Source organism: Alligator sinensis, unplaced genomic scaffold (assembly GCF_000455745.1).
Source record: "Alligator sinensis unplaced genomic scaffold, ASM45574v1 scaffold872_2, whole genome shotgun sequence".
NCBI lineage: Eukaryota > Metazoa > Chordata > Crocodylia > Alligatoridae > Alligator > Alligator sinensis.
Genome location: NW_005842132.1, coordinates 1,373,831 through 1,382,384, shown reverse-complemented (window position 1 = coordinate 1,382,384; position 8,554 = coordinate 1,373,831). Strand labels below are relative to the sequence as shown.

Genomic DNA, 8,554 nt, shown 5'->3' with positions numbered 1-8,554 from the left:
GTAATTGCATATGCAAAATGGCTTATTTAGTTTTTGAGTAAAATAACTAAACAAGAAGATTGGTCTTACTTCCAACGGGAACCTAAGAAACGCCCATGAAACAGAAATCCCTTTTTGGCAGACTTTTTGGCTGATCTCAACACCTCAGCAAGGTGACACTGTGCTGTGACCCTGACCCAAGACACTGGCCAGGATATTAAGAGTTGACTAGTGATGTTGGGTGCCTAAGGGCGGGCTTTGAAAGAGCCCCCATTTTCAGAAAATGTGGAAAACCCTGCACCCATGAGATGACTGTCACAGCTCTTCAGGGTGCTTTATGGCAGGCACTCAACATACAGGTCAATGGGGAAAGCTCTGCCCCTGCCCACACCATGAAGATCAAGACATGAACTTCACTACGAGAGCACAAGCGACAGACAGGGTAGTGCAGGGAGCAGAGCGGCTCGTGAACCACGGCTCCTCAGGGCTGCAATGAATGCCGAAACAGCAAGAGCTGTCGTGTCTGCATCTTGAGCTGCGTTTGTGGGCACAAGAGGCTCCTACTATTGGGCTTGGGCTCAAGATGGCTCAACAGCTAGGCTGATGTGAATCAGCCAAAACCAAGAGTAGATGTGTATCTTATATGCTACATTAATCAGAAGCCTCTTCTTAATCAAACACATTTTTGTTTCAATGGTTAAAAAATATTCTTTTTGGCAGACTTTTTGGCTGATCTCAGCACCTCAGCAAGGTGACACTGTGCTGTGACCCTGCCCCAAGACACTGGCCAGGATATTAAGAGTTGACTAGTGATGTTGGGTGCCTAAGCCCGGGCTTTGAAAGAGCCCCCATTTTCAGAAAATGTGGAAAACCCTGCACCCATGAGATGACTGTCACAGCTCTTCAGGGTGCTTTATGGCAGGCACTCAACATACAGGTCAATGGGGAAAGCTCTGCCCCTGCCCACACCATGAAGATCAAGACATGAACTTCACTACGAGAGCACAAGCGACAGACAGGGTAGTGCAGGGAGCAGAGCGGCTCGTGAACCACGGCTCCTCAGGGCTGCAATGAATGCCGAAACAGCAAGAGCTGTCGTGTCTGCATCTTGAGCTGCGTTTGTGGGCACAAGAGGCTCCTACTATTGGGCTTGGGCTCAAGATGGCTCAACAGCTAGGCTGATGTGAATCAGCCAAAACCAAGAGTAGATGTGTATCTTATATGCTACATTAATCAGAAGCCTCTTCTTAATCAAACACATTTTTGTTTCAATGGTTAAAAAATATTCATTCCCTCCCTCCAGCCAAATGCCCTAGAAATGTGCTATAAGTTTTCCCCAATATTTAAATTAAGTAATACATTTAAAAATATATTAAAAACAATTATATAATGGCACTGAAAGAATGGGTTTGGCTCCCCCTGAACTCAGCAGCCCCTCAGGGATGACATGGGTAATGCTGGCTGGAAGCCTGCAGACATTACATTAAACAGGCAAAGGGGACCGCAGCTGGACTTAAGGGACTCATGAAAACCTGGAGGCAGCTGGGGTGCAGGGACCAGAGCGGCTCGTGAACCACGGCTCCTCAGGGCTGCAATGAATGCCGAAACAGCAAGAGCTGTCCTGTCTGCATCTTGAGCTGCCTTTGTGGGCACGAGGGGCTCCTACTATTGGGCTTGGGCTCAAGATAGCTCAACAGCTAGGCTGATGTGAATCAGTCAAAACCAAGAGTAGATGTGTATCTTATATGCTACATTAATCAGAAGCCTCTTCTTAATCAAACACATTTTTGTTTCAATGGTTAAAAAATATTAATTCCCTTCTTCCAGCCAAATGCCCTGGAAATGTGCTACAGGTTTTCCCCAATATTTAAATTAAGTAATACATTTGAAAATATAATTTATTTTTAGAAATAAAAATATATTAAAAACAATTATATAATGGCACTGAAAGAATGGGTTTGGTTCCCCCCGAACTCAGCAGCCCCTCAGGGATGACATGGGTAATGCTGGCTGGAAGCCTGCAGACATTACATTAAACAGGCAAAGGGGACCGCAGCTGGACTTAAGGGACTCACGAAAACCTGGAGGCAGCTGGGGATCCACGCAGTCGTTCTCCTTGCAACGGTGACAATGCAGCTTCCCACCGCTGGGACCCAGCCCTTAGAGAAAAAGCACCCACCCTGCCATTAGAGGCAGCAAGACTTGTACTAAAGGTGTTCAGAGAAGAAGGTCTGAAACAACTAAAATAAAAAAAAACACCAAGAAGCTCACAAGTCTCCTGAGCATTTTATTTTTATTGGGACTATTTTTTTTCTTTTTAGACAAGGATCAGCTGAACTTCACCAAATTATACAAAGCACCACAACTTCGCTGTACTTTATTTTTTAATTCCTCCAAAAATCAGGACTGATTTCCTACAGTGCATTAACAATTGTAAACTGATGACTAGGAACAGTCCGCTACGTATGCTTTTACCATTGGCCAGTCAGAACGGGAAATATTTGCATTAAACACGTAAGAACACAGATTGGATCGGCAGACAGAATGAAAAAGTTTATCCCTTCAGTCAGCCCTCAACAGGAAAGGCTAATGACCAAAGCTTCTCTGTAGAAAAGCACAAGATGAAGTTTTTTATACCATTTATCGTGCAACTGTGCACATCTTAGGACCACTTGCTCCTACCAGTTTGATGCTGAGCACGCCAACTACCTTTATGATTGTTTGGACACAGGTTGAGATCTTTGTCCCCTTGAAGCTGGAGTTTAAACACTTTTGAACACCCATGGAGCCTTAACTTACAGACGCGAACAAACTGCACCACAAACAGCCTCAAATTGACCCTGCAAGCTACAGCCAAGTCACAAACAGAACTGAGCACAAACTTGCATTTCTACACTAACACCGAGAACTGTTCAACAACCCAACCAAGAAAAACCTACACACTGCCTTCAATCACACATCTATTTTGATCAACTGCTTAACTAGCAGAGCCAGACAACCTGAAAAACTCTTGACTGCTGCATATCAATACGCACAACTAGCACAAAGCCTCAACCTCGTCGAACACAATTTGGGGCCAACCCAAGACCGAATGCATGGTGCTGCTTGAAGCATGTGGCTGCTTGCTCCTAATGGGTGTTTGAAAGTGTAGAGATGTGCACAACAGTCTCCATCTGTACCTATCTAAGCATACATTAAACATTTCGCTCCCTCCCTCCTGCCCACCCCAACCCACACTTGTTGTTGCTGAGCTTTCTTTTCCTGCTTCCATTCGTTCTTCTTCAGCTGCCCTGCAGGGACCTGCAATAGTACACAAAACAGAAGTGGAGTTGGCTGGCAATGAATTGCACGCCCCCTAAAAATAGAGAAGAATGTAGCTCCCAGTGCCCATTGTACTCTCGAGCTTGGTGTCCTTGAAAAACAAGGGGGATGTGACATACCTCCGGTTTATTAAAAAAGGAGTACCTGCCTAGCCGTTACCCATGTATGGCAGCAGGAGGATGCAAGCCACAAATCCTGTGTATAAGGAGGTCCCCGGTGCTCCCACCTTCCATGACACATTGATCACAAGGTTGACAACTTGGGGGTGCAACTTGTAAAGAGGACAGACGTTGTATCCAAACTCCCTTACCTTTCTCTCCTGGTGGGCTGGCGGGGGTTTCTTCCTTCCTTAGTCACTCATCTGCCATCTTCCCTGCTTTTCCTTCTGGGGGTTTAAAAAACAGACAATGGATTCAAGTGAGCATTTCAGAGGACCAGACTACAGATCCCAACTTCTCTCCCTCTTTTACCCTTACCTGGACCTGCGGCCACTCTGTCCTCTGTCTGAGGAAAGTGGGGAGGGCACACCACTGCGGGCTCTGCTGCTGCAATCCCAGCCAGCCACAAGCAGAGTGCGATGGGCCAGGACTGTGGACAGAACTGCTAGGGCAGCACCATGAATGGTGACCACAAACACCGAAAACCCTGCTTACAGGGCAGTGCTCCCTCCAGACAACCTGCAAAGCCCTGAATGCCAGCTGACAGGTGCCTGAGACGGTCTCTCAATTAGGGGTCAAAGCTTCCCTGTGTCTGGAGGACAAGAGGGCTGTGACTTTAGCCTCCTGTCCTGGGAGCCACAGTGCCCAAAGCGCTAAATGAGACCTCAACCCCTGCTTACAGGAGGGAAAGGCAGGGACAGGGAGAGTGTCTGTAACGCACCGAGGGCAGCAAAAAAGAGAAGCCTGGAGACCTGAGCCCAAGTTACAGGAAGGTCACGACCCTCAAGGAACCAGCAGTCCCTGTCCAGCACAAAGGGGAAAGAGAGACGCATCCCGCTTACAGGAGGGCCTCTTCCCCCACCAGCCAGCTATGGCAGGGCTCTCACACACTTACTGTGGGGCAGCTACAATGGTCAAGGCACTGCACAGCTCAGTCTTGCCTCTGGGCAGGAAGCAGCAGGCACCCTTTTAACAAGGTGCCTGCTCCATCAGCAGCGGGCCTGGGCCCCGACTACAGGGCAGCCATGCCTTGTGAACATTTTCAGCAAATGAAGAAGCATCACAATCAAAGGGGAGGCGACAGGGCGGGCAGGCTCCTGCTTGCAGGGCAGGCTCCTTTCACCTCACACCTGCAAGAGCAACAGCCTCCAGAGCCGGGACCTGCTTCCTGCTTACAGAGGTACCGCTGCTCCAAGGCTCCCTCAGCCACATTTTGGCTCATAGGTGACTGAGACGTAAGGGCAGGGTGGTTACTGGGCCCAGAGTCCCTTTCCTTCACACCCCTGTTCCCTGGCTGGCTTTCCTCCTGCCTCGCCCCTTCACCACTGGGCCTTCCAAGGACTGGAAGAACGGAGACCGAGACCAGGTGTAAGTCAACGCAGCCTCAGCACACATCGAGCGGCTGCATCTCCCTTTTTGGCCCTGATGTGAAGGGGTTCCAACATGCTCAGTCTCCTCCAGCAGCATGCAGCCCTCCCTGTAATCCCTAGGTAACACCTCTGCCCAACCTCACAAAGTAGCCCAAGATTCAGATAAAAAAGAGCAAGAGACCTGTGCCTTGCTTATTAGCTGGAAGACCCAGGACGCCCTGGCACTCCAAACCTTCCACGGCTCACAAATCCCTAGTCTTTACCCAAACTCTCTTACCTTTGCCTCCTGCTTGCCTGGCATGGTTTTCTGCCCTGGGTATCAGTGAATTCCTATTTGTCTGTCATGTTCTCTGCTTCTCCTGGGTGCAGAAAGAACGAAACACAAATGGGATGCAAATCAGCACAATGGAAAATGGGTCTGCAGACCCCAACTTCTCTCCCTCTTTTACCCATACCGGGACCTGCGGCCACTCTGTCCTCTGTCTGCAGAACGTGGGGAGGGCACACCTCTGCGGGGTCCGCTGCTGACATCCTGGCCAGCCACAAGCAGAATGCCACGGGCCAGGACTCTGGACAGAACTGCTAGGGTGGCACCATGAACGGTGACCCCAGGCACTGGCAACCCTGCTTACAGGGCGGTGCTCCCGCCGGACAGCTGGCTGCTGGGGCATGAAGCCCAGAGACAACCCGCAAAGCCCTCAATGCCAACTGACAGCTGCCTCAGGTGGTCTCCATCAGGGGTCAAAGCTGCCCCGTGGACAGGACAGAAGGGCCACGACCTCAGGCTCCTGTCATGTAAGCCACAGAGCCCAAAGGACTAAACGAGGCCTCCTCCCCACAGGCCAGAAGGGCTGGGGGTGCAGCCCTGTTTACAGGGTGTGGGCAGAGGCCATCTTAATAGTGCCAGGAGCAGCAGAACAGAGGAGCAGAGACCTGGACCTGAGTTACAGGAAGGTCACTATGTCTCGGGGTCCCAACGCACTCAGTATCTGTCAGAAGCCTGCAACCTTCCCTGTAAGCCGTGGCTATCCGCACGTTCAAATCCACCGTCCTTCTCGTGTGGTAGGAGGCAGCACGCACCCTGCTTACAGGAGCCTGCGCCGTTGGCAGCCATCTCTGGCAGCTGGCCTGGACCCCGATTACAGGGCGGCTGCGCTGCACAAGACCACCAACCATTTCCACGGCCTTTACAAACAAGGTGGCGGTGACACTCGCCTTGCTTACAGGGCTGTCCACCTTCCACCTGACTGCTGCACAAGTGCAACAGCATCAAGGGCAGAGACCCATTTCCAGGTTACAGGGAGCTCGCCCAAAGGCTCACACAGCCAAAATTTGGCTAATACATGATCGAGACCTAAAGGCAGGGAGGTGATTCTGTCCAGAGTCCCTTTCCTTCACATCCTATTTCTCTGGCTGGCTTTCCTCCTACCTCGCCTCTTCTCTGCTGTTTCCCCATCCACTTCTTTGCCAGGGTCTTCCGAGGACTGCAAGAACAGAAACCGAGACCAGCTGTAAGCAAACAGAGCCTGAGCACACATCTAGCAGCTGCAACCTCTCCCTTTTGAACCCTAAGGTGAAAGGGTTTCAAAGCGCTCAGTATCCTCCAGAAGCCTGCAACCTTCCCCGTAACCCATGAGCAATACCTCTGGTCAACCTCACAAAGTAGCCTAAGATGCACAGAAATAAAGGGCAGGAGACCCAGACCTTGCTCCCAGGCCAGGGGTCACAGGAGGTCACACCATCCCAAACCTCCCGAGGTTCACAGATCCCCAGTATGCAACTTAATGATGGAACCCAAGGAGCTCAAGGACTCCCCACGTCGAAACTCTTTTACTCCTCGCCTTATTAACAAAATAAAGCTCTATCTATATTTACAGTCATGTTGAAAAAAAAAAAAGAAAGAGCAGCCGGTCACCTCGGCACAGCGTGGGACAGCAAGGAGGTACAAAATCGTCTTGGTGCCAGCGCACGTCTGCCTGCACAGCCCAGCTCATGCCCCGCCTGGCCCAACGAAGCTGAGAGCTAAGCGCACCAGAGGGAGACAATAAATAAAAGGAGTGGGGCTGCGCCCTGCCTTGGAAAAGCCGCCACAGGCAGAGGGGTGTAAAGCCGGGGAAACTGGGGTGTAGGAGCAGGCCACACGTATGGCAGCCGTCAGCCCAAGGTGCTGAGGGAATTGTGGGGCCAGAGCTGGGGAGGAGGGGGCAGTGGAAGGAGACACACGCACACACAGGTGCACTTCACTTGCCAGCAATATTAGTCGCTTCTCTACACTGGAGACTGGCATGGACTTGGCCTCTTGCCTTCATGCCAGTGTTTCTTGCCCACACACACACACGTGCACATGCACGCACTCATGCACAAACACACACATGGATGGAGATGCACACACACACACACTTATGGATGGAGACGCACACATGCACACATGTGCATGCACACACACAGATGGAGACACATTCAGGTGTACCCCCCCACCAGTGACCTGTGCTGAGTCTATGCAAGGCCTGGTGCCAGGGTAACTGCCACTCCTGCCTCAGCCTCCACCCCGATCCCCAACCACCCCAGTTGTCCCAGTATGTGAGCACCTTGGGCCCCTCCTTACAGCTGTAAGTAAACCTGGCTTAGCCTTGCCACCCCCCGCCCTCCTCCCCCCATCCAACAACCTGCTGTCTGCATCACCACGGGACAGACAGGGATGGACATGCACACGCACACGCACATCTCCCCCCACACTGCATACAAGGGATGGGACTGCCCCTCTCCCAGGCAGAGGCACCATCCCAAGGGCTCAAGGTGGTGGTGATGTTGGGGAACCGTTGCGGGGGCGGCACAATGTTGAACTGGAGTCATCAGCCCCTAAGGGAGGCAGGCCAGATGCTCAGCTACCATCAGGGCTAGGCCGTCTTCAGCTAGATGGCAGCAATAACTTGCCTTGCCTTCTTTCCCCCACAAAAACAACTAAGTTCCTGCCTTTTTGCCCTGGCTGGCAAGGAGCTACAGGGCCTACCACGTCCCTCGGGCCTGCCCAGGCCACACCAAAGCCTCAGGCAGTGCCCACGTGCACCCACTGGCACTGCAGCACTACAGCCAGGGGCAGGCCAGTTGCCAAAATAAATAAATAAAAGCACCCCCCTACCGTTGTCAGTGTCCCTCCCAACAGTTCATGCAACCTCTTGGAAAGAGACGGCCCACCTTCGGGCATCAAGCCTGCCAGGGCTAGCCTGAGCTGGGGTGGGGTGCTTTGCCACTCAGTCCTGGCACACAGTGATTTGGATTGGCGGGGAGGGGGGTGTTACTAGCCCATCCTTTCACAAAGTCACATGCCCCCCCCCAGCAGCGTCCGCTGGCTCTGTGGACTCGTTCGAGGGCAACGGGCGCTGCCCGGCGCGCTCTGCTCCGTGCCCTGCTTGTTATGACAACGCACCCATCCCCGTTTCCTTACGACTTGGCCCAAGTAATTTGCAGCACGTCATCAGCAGCCCCCAGAACTAACGGGGGTCTCGTTTCCTCCGCCCCGGCCCGTGCCAAGTCCCACGTCTCGCAGGGGCAGAGAGCAGAGGCTGAAGGGGAGCGAGCTGGGCTTTCCCCGCTGTGCCCTCACTTTCCACTGCTACCCCGTTCCTCCTGGCGTGACCTAGTCCTTGCTTGGCAAGACAAGGGCAATCATGCAGAGCAGAAGGCGCCCCCGGGACAGTGCCTGAAGGAGGGGGGTTAATTCCTGCT

General features: G+C 52.2%; 1 long non-coding RNA gene across 1 annotated transcript in view; it reads right to left on the bottom strand.

Annotated features, from left to right (window-relative positions):
* Positions 1-1,947: 1,947 nt before the first annotated feature.
* The window catches only part of LOC102375058, a 7,240-nt gene continuing 633 nt past the window's right edge, over positions 1,948-8,554 (bottom strand). The window contains exons 2-5 of the long non-coding RNA XR_324003.2: positions 6,258-6,312; positions 5,106-5,187; positions 3,611-3,685; positions 1,948-3,279 (exon numbers count right to left, since the gene is read on the bottom strand). This is a non-coding gene — a long non-coding RNA (uncharacterized LOC102375058). The remainder of the gene's footprint in view (positions 3,280-3,610; positions 3,686-5,105; positions 5,188-6,257; positions 6,313-8,554) is intronic.